At 40.9% G+C, this 23,975-nt stretch overlaps 1 protein-coding gene and 1 long non-coding RNA gene across 4 annotated transcripts in view; one reads left to right on the top strand and one right to left on the bottom strand.

Moving 5' to 3' along the window:
• LOC134483923 (glyceraldehyde-3-phosphate dehydrogenase-like) overlaps positions 1 to 23,975 on the top strand; it is a 470,368-nt gene that overhangs the window by 190,655 nt on the left and 255,738 nt on the right. The window lies entirely within an intron of this gene.
• The window catches only part of LOC102555143 (uncharacterized), a 52,589-nt gene that overhangs the window by 20,324 nt on the left and 8,290 nt on the right, over positions 1 to 23,975 (bottom strand). The window contains exons 2-4 of one of the 2 annotated variants that reach the window (XR_597414.4): positions 17,446 to 17,578; positions 16,071 to 16,207; positions 15,330 to 15,852 (exon numbers count right to left, since the gene is read on the bottom strand). This is a non-coding gene — a long non-coding RNA (uncharacterized LOC102555143). Of the gene's footprint in view, positions 1 to 15,329; positions 15,853 to 16,070; positions 16,208 to 17,445; positions 17,579 to 23,975 lie in introns of those variants that run through there. The other variant, XR_005497589.2, reaches the window with a different exon arrangement.

Here is a 23,975-nt window from a genome sequence, read left to right as displayed (position 1 = left end):
TATTTTAACAATTATCACAAGCAATCTCTCCAGTTTGATTTCTTTTACCTATTTTATACCATATATATTTTTATACTTTATTAAGTTTATCATATTCTTCTCTCTCCTTTCCTCTCCCATATAAGAATGAGACTTTTTTTTAAAATTTTATTTCAAATTCCAGTCCTTCATTGCTGCTACACAGGAAAGCAATTGATTTATGCCCTGCCATGTGGTATAAAACCAATACTCGTTTTTTTAGTTATAGATGTGGGTTGATCCCGAGACACTTAAAAAACATTCAGCCCTGCCATCTGCAAACATGAGTTTTATTACTTCCGTCTCAATCTACACAAAATTTACCTCATTTCCACGCCTGTTAAAATAGCTAGAATACCGACCGTAGTGTTGCACTTGAGTTGTGAGAGAGAACCTCCCAGCCCCCTCCCAGCCACCCACCATTAACTGTGACAGCTGTGGTCTATATCGCTTTAGAGGTATTCCTTATCAAGTCAAATAAATTTTTATTTGTTCCAAATTTGCTGAATTTTTGAAGAAATTAATAATACTGAATTTTGATGCTCTTTCTTCATGAATTTACAGAACCATATAATTTTTTTATTCTCTGTCCTTAAGGACATTGGTCGTTTTCATTTGATTAACCGAATTAGCCAACATAGAATCTATTGTGGGAGGACATGTTTCCTCTGAAATTCCAAAACTAGATTTGTGTTCTAGCCTCTAAGGATCTGAGAATGTAAATAGCGCCTTTTCAAGATTCGGGTTTGGATGGGGTTAGGTCATCCACCTATGCGTGCAACTTAATATTTCCAAAAAAGAGCAACATCTCCCCAAAGGCAGAAATATACAGAGGAAGGTGACAGGTTCTGCGTACAGCAGATTTCAGAACAAGGGAAATAATGATAAACACAATCAGGAAAATTTGTCCCAGAAGACGTAGTCTTTAATATGTACTCACTGAAAGGTGAAACATTAGACAAGATGAGGAAATAAGAACTTGTGGTGTGCAATAAAGTTGAAATGTTTGTTTGTAATTTGCAAATTCATCTGGAATAACAAAAAACCCAGGATAGCTAAAACTATCCTCAACAATAAAAGGACTTCAGGGGGAATCACTATCTCTGAACTCAAGCAGTATTACAGAGCAATAGTGATAAAAACTGCATGGTATTGGTACAGAGACAGACAGATAGACCAATGGAATAGAATTGAAGACCCAGAAATGAACCCACACACCTATGGTCACTTGATTTTTGACAAAGGAGCCAAAACCATCCAATGGAAAAAAGATAGCATTTTCAGCAAATGGTGCTGGTTCAACTGGAGGTCAACATGTAGAAGAATGCAGATCGATCCATGCTTATCACCCTGTACAAAGCTTAAGTCCAAGTGGATCAAGGACCTCCACATCAAACCAGACACACTCAAACTAATAGAAGAAAAACTAGGGAAGCATCTGGAACACATGGGCACTGGAAAAAATTTCCTGAACAAAACACCAATGGCTTATGCTCTAAGATCAAGAATCGACAAATGGGATCTCATAAAACTGCAAAGTTTCTGTAAGGCAAAGGACACTGTGGTTAGGACAAAACGGCAACCAACAGATTGGGAAAAGATCTTTACCAATCCTACAACAGATAGAGGCCTTATATCCAAAATATACAAAGAACTCAAGAAGTTAAACTGCAGGGAGACAAATAACCCTATTAAAAAATGGGGTTCAGAGCTAAACAAACAATTCACAGCTGAGGAATGCCGAATGGCTGAGAAACACCTAAAGAAATGTTCAACATCTTTAGTCATAAGGGAAATGCAAATCAAAACAACCCTGAGATTCCACCTCACACCAGTGCGATTGGCTAAGATCAAAAACTCAGGTGACAGCAAATGCTGGCAAGGATGTGGAGAAAGAGGAACACTCCTCCATTGTTGGTGGGATTGCAGACTGGTACAACCATTCTGGAAATCAGTCTGGAGGTTCCTCAGAAAATTGGACATTGAACTACCTGAGGACCCAGCTATATCTCTCTTGGGCATATACCCAAAAGATGCCCCAACATATAAAAAAGACACGTGTTCCACTATGTTCATAGCAGCCTTATTTATAATAGCCAGAAGCTGGAAAGAACCCAGATGCCCTTTAACAGAGGAATGGATACAGAAAATGTGGTACATCTACACAATGGAATATTACTCAGCTATCAAAAACAACGAGTTTATGAAATTCGTAGGCAAATGGAGGGAACTGGAAAATGTCATCCTGTGTGAGGTAACCCAATCACAGAAAAACACACATGGTATGTACTCATTGATAAGTGGCTATTAGCCCAAATGCTTGAATTACCCTAGATGCACAGAACACATGAAACTCAAGACGGATGATCAAAATGCGAATGCGTCACTCCTTCTTTAAAAGGGGAACAAGAATACCCTTGGCAGGGAATAGGGAGGCAAAGATTAAAACAGAGGCAGAAGGAACACCCATTCAGAGCCTGCCCCACATGTGGCTCATACATATTCAGCCACCCAATTAGACAAGATGGATGAAGCAAAGAAGTGCAGGCTGAGAGAAACCGGATGTAGATCTCTCCTGAGAGACACAGCTAGAATATGTCAAACACATAGGCGAATGCCAGCAGCAAACCACTGAACTGAGAACGGGACCCTCGTTGAAGGAATTAGAGAAAGGACTGGAAGAGCTTAAAGGGGCTCAAGACCCCATATGAACAACAATGCCAACCAACCAGGGCTTCCAGGGACTAAGCCACTACCCAAAGACTATACATGGACTGACCCTGGGCTCCAACCTCATAGGTAGCAATGAATAGCCTAGTACGAGCACCAGTGGAAGGGGAAGCCCTTGGTCCTGCTAAGACTGACCCCAGTGAATGTGATTGTTGTGGGGAGGGCAGTAATGGGGGGGAGGATGGGGAGGGGAACACCCATATAGAAGGGGAGGGGGAGGGATTAGGGGGATGTTGTCCCGGAAACCAGGAAAGGGAATAACACTCGAAATGTAAATAAGAAATACTCAAGTTAATAAAGAAAAAAAAGGAAAAAAAAGATTAAAAAAATAAATAAATATTAAAAAAGAAAGAAATGTTTGTTTGTTCCTTCCTAGAATTTAGTGAAATTTCTACAGGTTAATGTGGGATTCTCTATAACAATAGCCCTCACAGTAGTTAATCCTCACAGTAGTCCACACCCCACCCACAGAAGCTTATCCAAGTTATCATTTAAGGACCAGTTTTTGGGCCATTAGCTGTGGTTTCAGGTGAGTGGACCTTGCTTGTTATTTTATCCTATTCAGTGGTTAAGCTACGTTTAGGGACAGCGATTTGCCCTGTGACCCCAACTTTCTAATAGTTACAAGAAAAATAACTGCCATTTGTTTTCCTTTAGCTTTTATATTTTTCACTGTCGTAAAGTGAGAAAGAGAATGAGAACCTTAAGTTCTTTATTACGCCAGAGCCAGATTATAATTAATCCTTTAATCTTTCAAGGTGATATTTATTAACATGGACGACAAGTTAGCAAAGAGTGAGGGGTGTCAAATACATCTCCTCTCATCCTTGGTTTGCGGCTTAGGGTTTTACTGCTGTGAACAGACACCATTGAAGTGGAAACTTCTAGTTTCTTCGGAAAGTTAGTTATGTCAAATAACGTTTCACTGGGGCACACAGGTGAAAGAATTTCTTGCTAAAGCAGACACGTGGACGACTGCTTTCCGGGAGCAGACACAGGAGAAAGGATGTTTGCTGGAGCTGACACATGAAAGAACCCCTGAAGGAGTATAAATCTGACCCCCAGACAGTGGGAGACACCACTGAGCATTGTTTTCTCTGCCTCACGGTTGTTCACTAACGAGAGACATGTCTTGGTTTGCCTTGCGTGGCACTGTTGAGCTCAACTTGTGGTCTCATTGCCATTGAGAGAAACTCACCATGGAACCGCTTGTGAGACTCCTGCGGCAACTCGCTGCTTTTGCCACCGCCACATCTCAGACCGCTTGGCGAGCCTTGTGGTTCCTAAAGGATTCAATTATAGCGGCTGGATCAAGCCTGGTGTCTGCTTGCCTAGAGGACTGGTTACAGCTGCTGAGTTGTGTTTAGTGTTTGTTACAGGACTGTACTGCTGAGAAAGAAGATTGAGCTCGCTCCCAAAGAACTATGGCTGAACAGGTCCACTTCCCCCATATCCTAATAAGTTTCCTCTGTCCAGGGGAAAGTTTGAACCCTTATTAAAGGTGGTTGCAAAAATGTTTGTCTATACATCATGAGCAAGGCAACTATTTTTATTGGATCTTTTTGACTTACATTTCAATTGTTTTTCCCTTTCCCCGAATCCCATCCATAAACTTCCTATCCCATCCCCCCTTCCCCTCCTTCTATGGGGGAGTTCCTCATCCACCAATCCACCCCTTCCTGCCTCTCTGCTCTGACATTCCCCTGCACTGGGGCATTGAGCTTTGGTAGGACCAAGGGCTTCTCCTCCCATTGGTGCCCAACAAGGCCATCCTCTGCTACATATGCAGCTGGAGCCATGGGTCTGTCCATGTGAGTTTTTGAGTAGTGATTTAGTCCATGGGAGCTCTGGTTGGTTGGAATTATTGTTCTTATGGGGTTGCAAGCTCCTTCAGCTCCTTCAGTCCTTTCTCTAACTCCTCCATTGGAGACTCCATTCTCAGTTCAATGGTGGGCTGCAAGTGTCTGCCTGCTCTGGCAGAGCCTCTCAGGAGACAGCTATATCCAGCTCCTGTCAGAATGCACTTCTTGGCATCAGCAATATTGTCTGGGTTTGTTGATTATTTATGGGCTGAATCTCCAGGTGGGGCAGTCTCTGGATGGCCTTTCAGTCTCTGCTCCAAACTTTGTCTCTTTATTTCCTCCTATGAATATTTTTGTTCTCCCTTCTAAGAAGGACTGAAGCATCTGCACTTTGGTCGTCCTTCTTGAGTTTCATGTGGTCTGTGAATTGTATCTTGGGTATTCCAAGATGTTGAGCTAAAATCCACTTATCAGTGAGTGTATACCATGTGTGATTAGGTTACCTCACTCAGGATGATATTTTCTAGTTCAATCCAATTTTATGAAGTTCCATTTGTTGATCTTTGATCTTAGAGCATAAGCCATTGGTGTTCTGTTCAGGAAATTTTCCCCAGTGTCCATGTGTTCAAGGCTCTTTACCACTCTTTCTTCTATTAGTTTGAGTGTATCTGGTTTGATGTGGAGGTCCTTGATTCACTTGGCCTTAAAGTTTGTACAGGGCAATAAGAATTGATCAATTTGCATTCTTCTACATGCTGACCTCCAGTTGAACCAGCAATATTTGTTGAAAATGCTATCTTTTTTTCCACTGGATGGTTTTAGCTAAAGGACAACATTTCATTGGGTCTGGCTTACAAATTCAGAGGTTCAGTCCGTTATCATTAAGGTGAGAGCATGGCAGCATGGGGTTCGAAGAGCTGAGAGTTCTACCTCTTGTTCTGAAGGCATCTAGGATAAGACTGGCCTCCAGACAGCTTAGGATGAGGTTTTTAAAACCCATTCCTACAGTGACATACCTACTTCAACAAGGCCACTCCCTGGGCTAAGCACATACAAGACATCACAGTTTGTAACTTCTTTCTGAGGGCTGCTATGCTTGTCTCTTTCTGTCCATTTTCTGAGGGTTTGCTGAATATTCAGTCTGCACAGTGAGTTCTAGATCATATGAGGACACATAGTGATGCTTTACCTCAAGCAAAGAACCCAAGCAGTAGAAAACTCCTAATGACTACATATTTCATGAACTGCTCTTCCACTTGCTTTTTTAAAAATTTAACACATTTAAATCAAATTAATTAATTATGTGATTCACATTTTGTTAAAAGTTGTCTGATATTCTATGTTAAAGCATATTTAGCTTTTGTAAGTATTTGCTATTTCAAAAATGCTTCAGTGACTAGTCCTGTACTCTCCATATTTGTGGATACCAGAGTTTATACGAAGTGTATTCTCAAGTGCAGAGAGTATGGGTAATATAATGCAGTTTTGTATATGAATTACACGCGCGTGCGCACACACACACACATGTACACACACGCGCACACACACACACACACACATCTGAATCTGGTAGAAGAAAAAGAAATGACGACTAGTCTTGAAAATATTAGCACAGTAAAAGGCTTTCTGAACAGTATACTGATAGCAAATGCAGTAAGATCAAAAATTAATAAACGGGACCACATGATACTGAGAAGCTTTTTTTTTTAGTTTTTTTTAATTGGATATTTTTATTTACATTTCAAATATTATTCCCTTTCCCAGTTCCTGAGAAGCTTTTTCCCCCAAGAGGAAACCATCATTTAGACAAAGTTGCATGCTACAGAATGGGAAAAGATCTTTTCCTACCAATCCAATAGGGTATTATTATTTTAAAATAGTTAACTACTACCACCACCACCAGCAGCAGCACCACCACCAAAAACCCTGGGCATCAAGGAAACAGCCCAACTAAAAATGGGACACAGTGTGGGACATGTTCTTCTAGCTGGGCTGCTTGTCTGGCCTCAGTGGAAGAGGAAGTGTCAGGGTTGGGAGATACCCAAGGGGCCCCACCCACTCAGGGGAGAATGGAATGGGGTCATGGAAGAAGGATTGTGAAAGGGGTTCCAGGGAGAGGAGCAGTGAGCAGGATGTAAAGTTAATAAGTAAAAAATAAAGTTAAAAAATACGAAAAAAAATGGGATACAGAACAACAACAAAAAGAAGAGTTCTCAAATAAAGAAACACAAATGGCTGAGAAACAGAAATGTTTAAAGAAAAATTCAACATTCTTAGCTGTTGGGATAATCTTTTTGCACACTGTATGATGGTGGGTCTCTGTCCTTCCTCTTCTGCTTAAAGCATTTCTCTGATTGGCTTTAAAAAAATCTGACCTCCAATAGCGAGGCAGTAAAGCGAATGCAAGACTTCTGGGCAGAGAAGGGGAAATAATCAGGTGCAGGGTATTTGATGACCAGACAAGGAGGAAATCAGATGCATGGGGACTGAATCAGAGGCAAAAGACCACATGGCAAAGAAGGATTAGTATAAGTAGGCGAGTACGTTGTATGAGCTAGTTGGGAACGAGCCTAAGGTATATGGCTTAAGCATTAATTAATAATAAAAGATATCCACCTCATTATTGGGATCTGGCCAGTCAAGGCAGCCTAGTGATCCTTAGTCATCAGGGAAGTGCGTTTCAACTCTACGTTGAGATTTCATCTTACAACTGTCAGAATAGCTAAGATCAATAAAACAAGTGCTAGCTCATGCTGATGAGGATGTGGGAAAGGGGATGTGGGAACTTAGCACAAACATATACAGCCACTATGACATCCGTGTGGAGGCTCCTCAGAAAACAGAATATGTCTGCCTAAGATCCAGCTATACTACTCTCTTCTCATCCATGCTCATTGCTGCTCTATTCATAATAGCCAGAAGTTATTAATGCAGAAGTCTGCCCAGCCTGTAATGGGCTTGAAGTGGGACACAAGATTGAACATGGCTTTAAAGATGAAGTTTCACAAATTGATGGTCTCTGGCCTTCTGGCTTTCTATACTGAACGCTTGCTGATAATTTCTAAAAGGTTCTAAAATCTTTCTTGCTTATTCTACGGTTAAAGGCACTGGCTTCTTTTCTCTCTAACCCTGTGCTTTATTAAACATTGTAACACTCTGTGCTTTACTTAATTAACTCTTTATGCTTAGGTTAGCACCAGGGAAACTTAACTCTTACTGTTCTGGGCTTCATTCAGCACTACAAATTTAACTTTTTATTACTTGTGCTTTAACAAGCACTAATGTCTGGCAATTAACACATACTGTTTAGCAGCAGGGAATTAAGTGAATGGATTTATTGCTAGTGCTCCTTTTTCTGCCCAGGCAGCCAGAAGCCCTTCCCTGGGCTGGCTGGTTAACTCTTTGTGAACCAGAGAGGAAGAAAAGGAAAAGAATTATGTGTACAAGCAAATATGCACAGACACATATACATTCAGTCCTTCATACACCCACATTCTGGCCTGGCCCAAACATAGGTCACAATCAACTCCACAAGTATTCCTGCATGCTTCCACATATGCACAAATACCCTACATATAAGCATAGACAAATAGATACACACATTTGGATGGATGGATGGATGGATGGACAGACGGATGGACGGATGAATGGATGCATGGATGGATGGGGCAAAGCTCCCCAAGCCAAACCATTCAACCAACAATCAGGTACTTTCTTTTTTCTGATCATTCTATACCTTCTTAGACACAAAGTTCTTTAGAAATTTATCCCAGAAATAAATTATTACATAAAATGGGACTTACAAAAGGATATTGGTATTAAGTTCAAAGTAATGTTTTATTATAAAATATTCATTATAGGTTCAAAACAACAGTTTTTACATGGCCTTGCCTTACCACAGTGCACACCTGTGACTTTATCCTTGAACCTAAATGTTTTTCCTTGGACACAAACTTGTCCCAAGTCCATTTCTCTTTTTAATGTGATTATGAAAGCTCATTGTATCTCTTATTATGTGGCCTTTAGTTACTATTTTGAGGAGTGGGCACATCCTATTTTTGATTCTAACTTTCATACATCTTCCTAGCAACTAAGATCATCTCTAAAAACTTTCTTCCTAAAATTATTTCAACCAAATCAGGAATTCTATAGAGTGATTATCTATTTGTCTATATAGCATCACTACAAGATGGTACATCTTTATAGGTCTGCAAAGATCTGCTCAAAAGGGTGGGCTAATACCTAGCGATTGTTATATATGTTTAATAATAACAGGAAAAGCATATTAATAGCAGGAATATTTCCTAAAATGAATTTCTCCTGGTCCTTGCCTACCAGAGCTGGCCTAATCTCAAGATCACCTGCTAGTTATTAACTTCTTCTATGATGGCTCCTGACAAATTAGAAATAACCTAGTGGTCCATTAACAGATTAATACATAAGGAAAATGTAATATATTTATAAAACAGAATACTATTCAGCTGTTAAAAATATGAAACAATAAAACTTGTAGGTAAATGGATGGCTCTTGAAGAAATCATTCTGCATGAGGTAATCCAGATGCTAAAAGACAAATGTTGCATATATTCTCTAATATTTAGATGTTAGCTTTTAAACCTGTGATAGGCATGGTAAAATGTATATAATTATCAAGGTTTGATATAAAACAAAGGACTATAGGGAATGGAACTATCTCCCAAGGAAGATGAAATAGACAAGATGTTATGGAGAAATGGATGGATAGGGAGAGTGGAGCAGGAGGATAAAACTGGGCAAGAGGGACATGAGGGCAGGAATATAGAGAGAGACAACTAAGGTTAAGACCATTTGAGACACAAATAGTTTGGAAGTAACCAACCACTGTCTGAGTGGATTTCAGGCTCATTTGACACAATGGAACCCATGTCTGACACTGCTTATGTGGCCAGGAACATAGGTAGGCCCCGGGACTAGGGGAAACCCAAACACTAATGCTCTGCTAAGGGAAGATAAGGTGAGTTCTAACGACATTCCGCTTTACCCACAGATCAGTATCGTACCCACCATCGGGTTTTGTGTTTTTGTTTTTGTTTTGGGGGAGTGTGTGTGTATGTGTGTGTGTGTATAGGGAGAGAGAGAGAGAGAGAGAGAGAGAGAGAGAGAGAGAGAGAGAGAGAGAGAGAGAGAGAGAGAGATTTGGTTCTAGTTTAGTGACTTTTTTGTATGTGGTTTTATTTATTCTCCTTGGTTTGGTGGGAGGTGTTGTATTGGATTTTTGTTTCTTTTCTGAGAATTTAAAGTTGGATGGGTAGAGAAGGGAAGAGGATCGAGATGGACTTGAGGAAAAAGAAGAATATGATAAAAATGTATTTGAACTTGAAAATGATTTTAATAATGAAAATTTAATAATAAAAACAAACAATTACTTACAGGAATAAGGATGAGGAGTACTTATAGAAGCAGAAATGACTCAAAGACAAAGCCCACCCAACACTCTGACAGCTCACAAAAGCTTGGAACCTGAAATATACTGCACAGCCTTACAGGTGGCTAAATATGTTGGAGAGTGTCCCTTCAAGTGACTTGGTTGGTCTAAACTGTTTTCAGGCAGTTTAGCTCTTTTCTGCTTCTTCCAGACAAACTGACCTGGTCTGAGTCTACTTAGCAACTTTGCTTATCTGAGAGTGACAGTAGCCTAGCCTGTGGGAGAGTCTGCTTTGTAGCTTGGCTTATTTACTCTTGGGAAGGAGGGCCCTAGTGAATTTGGTCAGTTTCAGGGACTTCCTGGAAGTATTTTCAGTCATTTACCTTCCAGGTTAGGGAGCTTATTCTCAGGATGAAATAGTTCCATCTTTGGAGGAAATTGCCACACAACCTGTAGATACCTCCCCCACCCCATATTAACCTGAATAAACATAATCGTTCTTTGACCTGGACCATCGGGTTGTCCTTCAGTGACAAGGTCCTCCGAGATGGCGGGAAGAGGCATCAGGAGATCAGAAGGTAAACGTTGTGGGTCTCCAATCATTCAGGTTCACCAGCTGGACTCAAGTTTTGGTTTTAGTAAATTAGGGGCCTTTTATTAAAAAGAGACTGGCCAGGATCAAATTAGAGAGAGTCCTATTTATAAGTGAGGCCGCAGCTATTGTTTGTCATAAGATGATAAAGGCAAAAACTACAGTTATAATTTAGGGGAGCCAAACTGACTCACATCCTGTCTGAATTGGAGCAAGGTTTGATTTTGTAACAGATATCCAGGTAAGAATTTCACACAAAAGCAATTACCCCATTTAATTTTGTGACCCATTACCCTGTAAGAATTGCTGAGGCAGTGAAATATTTTGCAACAATCGGCAATTTTTTTTGATTCTTTTTTTCGGAGCTGGGGACTGAACCCAGGGCCTTGCACTTCCTAGGCAAGCGCTCTACCACTAAGCTAAATCCCCAACCCCAACAATCAGCAATTTTTAAAGAACAAACCAACTACACTAGGAATTGGGCCAGCTGATAGGTTATGTTCAAGGTAGGAGCAACTTCCTCATGGCTTATACAAGATAAAAATAATTTTAGATAAAAAAACACATTTGCATAGCAAATGTATCCTCCAAACACGATGCTTACCATCACAGTAAAAAAGGTAGAATCACAGAAAAAGAAGAAAGAGGAAGTCAAATTCCTCTGTTTTCAACTTTCCAGCTTTAAAAATTAAAAATAAAATATTAGAAAAAAACAAACTGCTTCACGCCATGGCATAGGTAAGGACAAATGAATTTCTGAATTTCCTTTGAGCTTCATCTACTTCAAAACATTCATTCTCTTTTAAGCCATGACCAGATAACAAAGGTATTTGTCTATTTGAGCTGCTATAACAAAATATCGTGTAGACCAGGTGGGCTATAGACATTAGAAATTCACTGCCCATGGTTCTCAGAGCAGGAAAATTCAAGATCGAGGTTCTAGTAGGTTTGTGTCCGGGGAGGGCTAGTTTCCCAGTTCACTCTGTCCTCATATAACCAAAGGAGTAATGGTCCATGCTATGGCTTTATTATCTCTCAAGGCTCCATGTCCAAATACCATCATGTTATTGATTAGATTTCAACATATGATATTTGATGAGCGGTACAAATGTTCAAATTGGAGCGTCAGTTTCACATGCAGAAACCTCATGATGCAACATGGGCCAGCCCAGCCCCAAACACCTCAGGTTCACCATATATTTGATTGTTGGTTAATTTTTCAATATGGATTGAGAAATATTTAGCCTTTGACAATCTTTTTTTTTCAGTGTGCACATTCAGTTACATGGCACCATATGTTTATGAGCCACAATTTAAGAAGCTGGTAATTCGATTATCAGAAATTTTCATATAAAATACTTTTCAGTGCATTAACATTAGATTTGCCTTAAAAACCATTTATTTATAAAAAATCTTTAAAGTAATTATTAGATAAAAGAAGGCACATTGTGAAAAGATCACTTGACTTCCATAAGTGAGTTCTTTGCCTGTCCTTGTACCTTGCCTTAGGTATGGCTTGAAGTTTTCCTTGGCCTGACAGTTTCTGTGAAAGGTATTGCTATTTGAACAAAATAAGGGCTGTCAGTGTTCATAGTGGCTGGGGTGAACAGTGTATCTGCAAAATTCTTTGCGTTTCTCTTATTCATAGAGCTATACAAATTCTCTGAAAGGAGTAAGGAGATAATTGTGAGCCTATGATCATAGAAACTCATATCACACATGGGGAAGCAAGATGAGTATTTACAACAAAGCATTCACAAGGATTCACACAATTCAGAACCAAGGTAAAAGGGTCTTGTGTCAGAAACAGCATTATTAGAAGCCAGATCATTACAGCCGTTGTTTAATTAATTCTTTACTGTGAGGAGAAATACCATTGACACTTCATTATTTTGATATTGAAACCACAATTGGGAGCTTTCAAGACTGTGTCTATGAAACCGCGAATAGATCCCCTCAATTCATTGTGAAGGGGGCTTCTATTCCTCTATTGAAAAGCCCTGTCCACAGGGGATGTCCTTGTAGCTCTCACCTGACAGAGTTCCACACTTTATTCCTGCAGGTCTATGCTAGTGTGAACTGTGGGTCCCCATTTTCAGAATCAACAAGCCAAATCTTTAGAATAAGATGGGAAGGGCTCTGTAAAGTGAATTTGTGAAAAATGGATTGAAATTATTTTATTCAGAGAAAAATTGGCATTTACCACTGGGATAAAAAAAAGACACATAAACTGTAATTTTATAGAAAACAAGCCCTAAACCCAAGCTTTTGTTGTATTTATGCTTTCTTCTTAGCCTAATTTAAGTATTTGACACATGCTAAAGGGGATGGTGAGCTTTTTTTTTTTTTTTGCTACAATCTTTCCATAAAAGAGGTCTGTTGAAGGCCAAGAAAGTGATTTAAAAAGCATACATTTATTTTCTTACCATTATCGTCTTTGTCACACATGGTTAGGAAGGTAAAATCGTCCCCTGGTTTTTCTTCTCTTTTGTGTTAGCCTTTAGGTCTATTTTTGGAATTGTCACATAGGAAAACAACTCAAGACGTAAAGTATTGCTTTTCCTCTGTAGTTATATCTTTTTTTCTGATACTGTTCTTAAGTGAATATTTGTTTAGTAACTACTAGAAATGAATAGTACAAGGTACCACGGTTATCTTGTACTCCAAACCAGAGGCAGGCAAGTTCCGTGCTGAGTCTGAGTTGCATGCCTTGTCTCAATAAACTAATAAATAAATAAATATAAAATATGCTTATGAGGGTTGGGGATTTAGCTCAGTGGTGGAGCGCTTGCCTAGCAAGCACAAGGCCCTGGGTTTGGTCCTCAGCTCTGAAAAAAAAGAAAAAAGAAAAAAATATGCTTATGGAAGATATGGTCACTATAATAAGCGACACTAAGAATTAAATAACCACAATTAATATTATTGTTAGTTAGTTTTGGTAATATTATTACATAAACTTAATAAAAATTAACAGATGTTGGAATGTGCTGTCAATAGTTCAAGCCAGAACTATAGTTTAATTTTTCTTTCCTATTCATTGTCTGAAAACTGGGTATATTAGCCCAGTAACACAATTATCAAAAACTAAATTATGAAAATTGAGTGAATGCATCATTCTTTTGTAAACAGTAGATGAATGGGAAGTCTGGAACAGGAGGATCAAGTGGAGAGCAGGAGAAAAGAAGGAGATTAAGGAGGGAATATAGACAGACTGCTAAAAGCTAAGGGCCATTCGAAGAGTAATAAGGAATCTTAATAGAATAGAAGCTTTCTAAAATATATACATATCTGAAGGAATTCTAAATGAAATATCCAAATAGTGGGAGAAACAGAGCTCTGACTGGACATTTTTTGTCATAAAAATGAAGCTTTTAGTATCAGGACTGGGTTACAGCCAACTGAGTTGCTGTCCAAACAACACAGGTTATTTGTTGCCAGGACTATAGGCTGCTCTCTTCAAATGGACAGCAAGGCTCCCTGGCTGAAGACAACATCTATATAGCTCATGGGAACATGGAGAGGTTGAGCTGCTACCTACATAGAGCCTTCAACCCTACAGGCTAGTGTTCTTGGTACTTGAAGATACTCTGTGTGCTACCGGAAAGAGAAATGTAAACACCAACTCAGTGAGAAAACCTTCAATCTCTAATAGTGTCCTGTCTGCAAGACATGCTAGTACAATGTGGTACAAAGTTTGTGGGAGTAACCAACCAATATCTGATTGAACATAAAGCTCATTCCACCTCCTGGAAACCATGTCTGACACTGCTTTGGTGACCAACAATCTGAGACTAGATAGCCCAGAACCCTAGGATAAAAGCAAGTATTACTGTTAAGAAAAAGACTTTCAATGACATTCCTCTATAGCTGATTAGTGCCTTGCTCAACCATCATCACAGAAGCTTCTCCCTGCAAAGACAGAAACAAATTCAGAGACCCATAGCCAGACATGCAGAGAGTGAGACCTTGGAACGTTCAACCCTAAGTGGAACATTCAACCCTAAATGGAACGTTCAACCCTAAATGCAACGTTGCCCTCCTGAGAATACCCCAAGGAAGAGGAGGCAGACCAAGTGCAAGACCCAGAGGAGATGGAGAACACCACAAAAGTAAGGTCCTCTAAATCAACATTGTTTATGCACATATGAACTCAAAAAGACTGGCAGCATGCACAGAGCCTGCACTGGTCAGATGAGGTCCTACAGCTGAAAGAACAAATGGACACACTCCCCCACACCTAACCTGGAAGAATTCTCCAGTTGATGAACACTAGCAAATGAAAATTTAGTGTAGTCCAAGGGAGTCTCACTGGAGAAACAAACTACTCTTAAGGTAGGCTGCAAGCCCAGCAGTAGATGGGTAACAGAAAACAAACTCAAGAACATTTTTGGAGGTTCCTTGTCTCATAGTATCATGCCAGGGTTTGTTTTTGTTTAGATTTTATCTTGCTATTTTTAAATTTACTTTTACTTTATTATATATACCTTATTACATATATATACACACACATATACATATATGTGTGTATACATATATATACATATATGTATATATGTGTGTGTGTGTGTGTGTGTGTGTGTGTGTGTGTGTGTATCTCCATTTCTTGTAGCTTCTCTTGGGATCTTTTCCTTCTTTTTCTTTATTTTGCTCTATTCTGCATTAGTGTTAATCTTATTTTATTATCATGATAGACAAAGGGAGTAGAGCCAGATGGGAAGGAGCTGAGAGGAGTGGAGAGAAACCATAAGTTATACTGCATATACTACATAAGAAGAAAAACCTATTTTCAGTAAAAGAAAAAATCACAAAATTTTATATTGAAAGCATGCATCTAAAACAGAGATAGGCAAAATTGGAAAATTCTTGTGCTACAAGGATCTTCCTTCCCTCGGTGCCAACTCTTCTCAGGATTTCAGGAACCAAAATTCTAATGTCTTTTTCTTTTTCAAATCTGACAAATCTAATCGAAGCCCACCATCCAGGTTCTCTTTGTGTCCTTCCGTGAGTTTGAGATTAGACTGTGTGTGTAGGCTTCCCACAGTGTCCATACACTGAGTATCACATTGTTTTCCAACGAGGAAGAATATTTCAGACAAGACAATTTCAAAACAGAAGGTGGAAAGCCTCTCCCATGTCGGTTTTAACCCATGCCTTTGCAAACAACAACTTCTTGTCAATTCAGAAGACCTGTTCGAGCATGGTAAAGTACAGATGTGTAATGGCCTTATCCCTGTCTTGTCATTTGTTGTTCTCGTCCAACACAAACCCCTGGGAGCTTCCACTTCCACTTGTTTATTGTGCATTCTCTACAAGGACAAATGCAAACAGTCAGATTAGGAAAATAGCCAGCCATCCCTTTTAGCAAGTCCATAAGTACCACACAAATTGAACCCCACATGCCTTCAGGTGTGGAGAGAAGGCATCTCCCTTTGTGTGACTGGGAGGCCAATAATCAGCTTGAAGCTACAGGGATACCAGCCGGACTTCCTCTTTTGATCAGGCAGAGATAAGGGTGAAACCTTACCTGTCAGCCTTTGCCCATGGTCCTCAGACAAAATGACAACCTTAATGGACTGTGGTAAGCTCAGACAACTTAGAGGTGACGGCAAGCTTAACAGTGGAACTCTCCTCAAACAGCAATCTTAAAGCAGATGCCAGAGTCTGTATCAAGTGAATGAAAGCATATTGGTCATTTGGCAGACAGGCAGGCAGACAGGAAGACAGACAGACAGACAGACAGACAGACAGACCCACAGAGAGAGACAGAGAAAGAGAGACAGAGACAGAGACAGAGATCAAAAGACAGAGACAAAAAGACAGAAATAGACACACATCCTTCCCCATCTCCCCCAACACATACAAAGACAGAGACAAAAAGACAAACACAGAAAGACACACACACACACACACACACACACACACACCAGAAAAAGAGAGAGAGAGAGACCAAAAGACAGAGAAAGAAAGACAGAAATAGACACACATTCACTCCTGCCCTCCACCCCACCCCACCCCCACACACACAGAGAAAGACAAAAACAGAGACCAAAAGACAGAGGCAGAAAGACAGGTAGAAATAGACACACACACACACACACACACACACACACACACACAGAGAGAGAGACAGAGACAGAGACAGAGATAGACAGAGAGACAGAGACAGAAAGACATAGAAACAGACACACACAGAGAGAGACAGACAGAGACAGAGACATAAAGAGACATACAGAGAGAAAGAGAGGCTTTTAAACTTTTATTTAGTTAGTTCTGAAGACAGTCCACAGGAGGGATGTGGAGCATGTACTAACGCTTGTAAGAAATGGCTCCCTTCATCAGGATATGTCTGTAGGCAGTACTTGGACCTCCATGTCAGAGACAGCCTCTCCTCGACTGCCCAACAACCTCACCTCACCTTTTGTCAGCTGCCCTGATCTGATGTCGCCATGACTCCATACCTTTTCTCTATCCCTCTTTTTGCTGTGGCAAACTGTTTTAAAACCTCCGGGACACATTCTGTAGGAACACTAGGCTCCCTAGACTACAATAGAACCTCAATGCTTGATACCCCATGCCACAATGCCCAGCTGTTCAAAACATGTCAATCCCCTGTGGAACCCAGGTATATCAGCGCCTACCTGCCAGCTGGTCAGCAGTTTGCACGTTGGTGCTCCTTCTCCCTGAATGAGGGGTAATCCTGGGAAATGAGCCCCTGCCAATCCCAGCTATGATAGTTGCCCAACATAAGAGGGCAGCTCAGGTCGTGCCGTTCTTGGTCACTATAGGAATAGCCATAGGCACTGGCACTGAGATTGCAGGGCTGACTACTTCCATGACCCAATATAATAAGTCACTTAAGAGACTGACAATTTTCAAAGTATGTCTGAAACCATGCTCACCATCCAGAAACAGATCGATTCTTTGTTGCAGCTGTGGTGTTTCAGAACCGACGGGGACTGGATGTCCTGACAGCTAAAGAAGGTGGTCTTTGCCTGTTCCTCCAAGAAGAATGCTGTTTCTACGTCAGCCAATCTGGGATAGTGAGGAATAAAATCCAGGAGCTTCAATGAGATATGCAGAATTTCAAGGAACGTGAGGCCTCCAATTCCTGGACTTTCTAAAACCCTATATGCAAGTGGACACTCCCTTTCATAACGCCTTTCCTAGTCATCTTTCTGGCATTACTATTTGCTCCCTGCCTCATTAATCTTGTCTCTACATTCCTTCAACAACAGGTATAGAAAATCTCTAATCAAACTATTAGTCAGTTCCTGTTACAGGATTACCAGTCGCTGTCCACAGAGGAGCCTGATATGAACCCTGATGGTGAAAGTCAGCTGTACCCCAAAACTGACAATGCCCCAAGACAGCAGGAAGTAGCCTAAGAGACACAGTGCCTCTATTCCCCTTTCACTATCAGCTCCCCTCTCCACTTTTCCTTCCTTTTCTTCTTTACGGTAAGAAAAAGGGAGGTATGTTGGTATCGGGAACTGCTTTTGCCTCCAGCAGTGACATCACCTGGTCACCTGTGCATCTGTTGCAGGCAAGGGCCATACATTCCCAGCATTCATTTGGCTTAACTCCCACCTTCACCTGGGAGCAGTTATGACACATTTCAAATAAAAGGCAGACCTTCCCTGCCCCCTACCCTTCTCTTTCTCCCTCTCTCTCTCCCTCTCTCTCTCCCTCTCTCTCTCCCTCTCTCTCTCCCTCTCTCTCTCTCTCTCTTTCTCTCTCACCCTCTCTTTTCTCCCTCTTATTCCTTACCCCTGTCTCTGCCATTCCAATAAACATCCTCCACATGAAAGAGAGAGAGAGACAGACAGACAGACAGAGAGACAGAGAGACAGAGACAGAGACAGAGAGAGAGATGAGGTCTTGAAGCTGGTGTCAGATTGCTGAAAGAGAGAGTCAAATTGCTGTTGCATGGACCACACTGGGCCTTGTTGACATATTGTCACTGAAGGGCGCTGTCGCCTCCGAAAGCTTTCTTAGTCTAACACTCACAAACCCACATTGGAAATGGAAATCCTTCTGTGCTTTCACAGAGCACATGAAAGGCGCAGAAAAGATGACAGAGCTTTGTGATCCTTTAAAACAAGTCCCGAGCACTCTTCTCCCTTTGAAAGCTCTGAGCGGTTTCCTTCCAACACTCACCGCCAAGATGCACTCTGTGGTGCATTATCTTAGCTCTTGTGCACTTCACCTGCTTCCTGGCTGAGCTGCCCACAGTCTCGGACGCTTCCTCCCCAGCTAACCTGCTCTCCAGTCCAGCAACAGTGTGTGTAGCAAGCACTCAGTGTGTAGGCCGCTTTGTTCTATACACTGCTTTTCTATAGCACTTGGGTTCCAAGTCAGTCAGTTTACCTCTCTTGCCTTTGATGTGTCAATCAATACATCGGACCATTTGGGTTTTCATGACGCTCATTGGTAGTGTTCAAATTATGTCTTGTCAAGGCAGTTCCAGTAGGAGTAAAAATATTTGAAATCCTCTCCTTTGCCATTTGACTGACTCGTCACATTCTTATGTCTATGGTCTATCTAACATAACTGTCTATATGTTGGCAAGCATACTCCATGCACATGTAATTTGGTATTGTAATTGCATATAGTCTGGCTGTCAGGTATTCCCAATAGTTTGGGTTTGGTTGGTTTCTTAGCACAGCTTCAGCCAGCTCGTGTTGTATAATTTGCTTGACAGAGTTAATTACAGTGGCTAAAGTATTTTGATAAAAAGCTTTTGGTAGTTTTGAACTACCATGTAAAATGCTCAAAGCAGCATCTCAGCCTTGGCTACCTCAGGAAGAGCAACCACAGCTGAACAGCGTTCAGGTCACTGATGATCCTACCTGTTTCTCTTCAAATGCCCACTACTGTTTAGTCAGGCTAAGATTAGGCCTGGAAAGGGAGGGTAAGTGCTAAAGCTTAATATCCAGGTTAGCCAGCAGCAGAGGGAAGAGAATTTATTTTCAACAGGGATTTAAAAGAGGCTTAGTATATCTACCATGACCAAGGCAACTTATAGGAGGAAGGTTTTATTGTGGCTTATAGTTGGAAAGGGTTCGAATCCATAACAGTAAGGATCACATGGACTAAAAATGGCAGCCACAGCAGCAGGAGCTGAAAGCTCACATCTTGAAACATAAGAGCAAAACGGACAGAGTGTGAACTGAGGTGAGTAAGACACACCAGGCCTGATGAAGGGACACACCTCCTCCCACAAGGCCACACCTCCTCCCACAAGGCCACACCTCCTAAACCTTCCCAAGCTGCACCACCAACTGTTCCCAGTTCAAATGCCTGAGACTATAGGGTACATTTCTCATTTAAACCGCCATACTGTTTTCTTTTCATACGAATACGTTCTGTATTGGGTTTTCATCTTATTTCCTTAACATCTCCCTTTATCAATATTACATCTGAGCGGTTTAATGACTGATCACTCTGAAAGGCTTTTGACATAGTCTTCTCAGCAGTTTTGCTCCCAGCTCCACTCCCCCACATTTCGACACGCTGACTCCAACTGACTGTCTGTCTGCTCATCCTCATCCTGAGCCACCTGTACTCACATTAGAGTCCCATAGCCTCCTCCTGAGTCATTACCTTGTCTGGCTAACAGATCCAGGCTGCCCCTGACAAAGGGCTCCCATGTTTCTGGCCCACACAGGTTTCAATGCCTTTAAATCTTTGATTTAACTACTGGGGTCCTAATTTAGTTGGTTTTTAGAAGGAAATAGAGATTGATCGAATAGTGGCAACTTTCCTAGACCAGCATCATTGCTGGCTGCATTGTAAAGCTTATCCTTACACTAACAGGAAAGTATAGCGTCAAGGCAGCATCTTTCTGCAGCAAATGGACACCATTACAGAAGTCCGCAGCTGAGTAATCAATAGAGCTTCTAGCCGAGCCCCATTGGATATATCAACAGCACAACTCCTGCACCCTTATAAGACTCAGGGAATACTGTGGAAGGTGGGACAGAAATATTGTAAGACTCGAAGGTTTCTGGGGGATTGTCTCCTGGACATGGCTGGGGGAGCTTCACTCATGATACCACAGCAATACAGCTGCCTGAATAGGACCTGAACACCGATAGGCATATGGACGCAGAAGAGAGAAATCTTAGGGTGTTCTATCCCCAAATGGAAAACTACAGTCAACTAATGACCGCTGAGGGAGAATTCGTCTCTTCTATGGATGAACCTTTGAAGTTGGTTATCCAGTACAATGCAGTCATCTGTGGAATAATGTACGAAGAAGCAAAGCCAAACAAGTTTGTATTTATATATTTATGCACGTTTATTTGCATATGTGTAACCATTAAAATCAAAGGAAAGAGGCTGTCAGTTTGACAGGGAGTGAGCGGGGAACATGAGAGGTGTTGGAGGCGAAAAGTGATGTATGTTTTAATTAAGATAACATATACAAACATCTTATATGTATAAGATAACATATACGAACCTCTCTGAGTCTTACAATATTTCTGCCCCACCTTCCATAATGTTTTAGCAAACCCACACACAAAAGAAGCATGCCCATGTTACCTTCGCCGTATTTTAAATAGCTTTAGATAAGTTTTTTACTTTAAACGGGGTTACAGAGTCCATCGTACAGGCTGCCATCCTGGTTTCCTCACAGCATGTGGCTGGTTAGTTTAAAAAGCATTTGGTGAAATTATTTTTTTCTGATATTCTTTAACTATGTGCCACAATTATTTCCATTAGTTTCTTCCCCTAAACCCACCTTTCTCTCCCCACTCAGATTTCTGGTGAGACACCTCCCTCTCTCCATGAAAACTCCTTTCACTCTCCATGTTCAGAAGGGCAGTTTTACCTGTCTCATGCTCCTGTTCTCACTGCAGCCACTAACTGAGCTCAGCCGCAACCCTGTGTTGTACTTCAGCCAGTAAAATCTAGGCTGGCTGTAACTACAAGGACTGGGTGGTGGGCCTGACATGGTGTTATCCTCACAGCTTATATCTTCCTAGTCAAGAGGTCCTGGGTCTGATGATTGCCGGGCTAGCTAGCAGCTCACTGATGCCATCTAGGAGCACAGGACAATTTTCTTCCTGTCATTCTCAATGTATTGGTAAAGTCTTGTCACAAAAAGCCTTTTCAGGTTCAAGCATAAATTCTTCCTAGTCTCTTTGTCCTAGCCGACTGACACCCCTTCAGTGTTAAGAAAACTCATTCTTCTCCCTCTACTTCATGGAATCATGAGTTTCCTAAGGGCACAGGTACAGCTTGTACCTGTGCGAGCGTCCCCACCGCCTTCGTACCAGATGTTCCATAAAGCGCACGTTGTCAAATATCTTAAGTCGTTTAACTCGAAGTGCTAGAAAATAAGCCTGAAATTCTATCATCTTTCAAAGTTTCCAAATGAACTTTACTCTTAGGAAAACAAAGTAATCTCATTCTTAGGGTGTGGGTTTTCTCCCGAGTAGTAAGTAGGTCCATCGCTGCTGGGTTGGAATGCAGCCTACAGATTTGGAATTCCAGGAAGTTTAAAGTAAACAGAGTGCAACAATTGAAGCAGTTTAAAACAAACAATATTATAGGCATGCGCTCATTCACAACCAAGTCAAGTGCTGGAGGAACACTTAAGGGAGGTGTTGATTTTTTCTTCCATTCTTCTCATTCCCGTAAGCTTTAAAAGCTAGAACTAGGGCTCCTTCTCGTGTGTCCCTTTTAAGCCATTCAGTTAATTTGTTCACATTCTAAAGATACTGAGCACACACAATGCAAAAACAACCCATGGTTTCTAATATAGCGGCAAGCAAGCGTATCAATGCCGTAAGCTTAGCAGTGGCTGTAGTCTAAGTTCATTTCTGCAGCTACTTGAGTAAAGTGGTTCTAAGAGGAAAGGGATGAAAGTCAGCCATTGAGCAGAGGGCTTTTGTACCAGAGTAATATCTCAACATCTTCCTGTGCTGCCTCTGTGCAGACAGATCTTCCTACGGAAAAAAAGAAAGAGAAAGAGAAAGAGAAAAAGAAAAAGAAAAAGGAAAATGAAACCACTGGTATCTACAGAAATTACGGAGTTAGGTCTTTGCCTCTGTTTGCTCAGTTGTCTTATTCCAGCCGTCTGCCCACCGCCCCCAACTTTCATTTTGTTTTCCTTGGTTTCCGCAGAGCTTTTCCTGGAACCCTCACAAGATTCTCTTGATTCTCTCAGGAGCAGCTGCTTAAGGTGCAGCCCTGCCCTCGAGATGAGAACTTCTGTCTTTACTCTCTGTCGACCATTTGCAAAGCATTCTGCTTCAGTGTTTTTTAAACAGGGAAGCTGTTTTAAATCTGTCAAGAGACTTTAAAAAAACAAAACAAAACAAAAAAATCTGACTTTTTCTGTCTAATAAACTCTTGGTTTTCTTTCTTTTAAACTGGAGATACATTTGCCAAAGAAACTGAGACATTATGACAATATTTTAGAATACTTCTTTGTAGAAACGAGAAGCTCCGTGAGTGCTGTCTAGTGCCTCTTGATTTTAATTTCCATCAAATGCTCCTTTGGTTTACAAGCCTAAGTGACTACACGTCCTAGTGAGGCTTCTCTCAAATAGCGCTGCCTAGGTTTTGATTTCTGTCCCATCTGAAAATTTAGAATAACCTTAATAAGAGTTGGAAAACAGATTGTCCAAGGCTTCATCTTGACAGTTTCATGATCCTTACGGCTTATAGTCATTATAAGTTATCGCTGTATTTCCAAAGCAACCATGATGATTCCTTTTGAAACTTACCAGCACAATATTATAAAATCTTGTGTCAATTTACCTGTGTGTTACCACAAAAATGGCTGTTTCTAAAAGGTTCGTCTGGTTCATTACGTCTTTCAAAAAGAACGCTAAAGACTGCTGAAGATGTTAAGGAAGCATTTGTTAAGGAGGCATCGAGTGTTTTAGTTTATCCATAGCAGGCTGGACTGTCTTAATTGCTGAAATACTGTAGTTTGGAGGTTTTGTAACACTAGGGCTTAATAATAATTAATAATATGGACATTGCAAGAAGCCTAAAATTTTATATTTCTACCCGAATTGTACTTCTTTCTACAAAGTTCCTGATGGGATCAGTGGTTAATAGGCATCATCACCATCCCAGTCCCTCTGCCTGTTTTCAGAGACCACGACTATATTAGATAGATATCAGGAAAAAACAGACAGAGCCTCCACTAAGCTTGACCAATTTGAGCATTGGGATGGACTGTAGCTCAGGAAACCAGTATTGTCTGCATGTATCAGGAGCAGTGTATCCAAGGTGCATCTGTTTACACGCTGTCTAGTCAGGGAGCGAAATGAAAATCTGTGTTCCCCTGCGTGTGGCTATTTGATGGATGGAGAATGGGCAGGCTGCCAACTGTGTTTTATAGTCCTATGATCTCTTGTCTGTGGGTAGTTAATGGCCTTGCCTTTGAAAATGGGTGGATTATTAATTT

Source organism: Rattus norvegicus, chromosome 20, assembly GCF_036323735.1.
Source record: "Rattus norvegicus strain BN/NHsdMcwi chromosome 20, GRCr8, whole genome shotgun sequence".
NCBI classification, from domain to species: Eukaryota; Metazoa; Chordata; class Mammalia; order Rodentia; family Muridae; genus Rattus; species Rattus norvegicus.
Note: the sequence above shows the minus strand (reverse complement) of the source record. Positions and strands in the feature narration are given on the sequence as shown.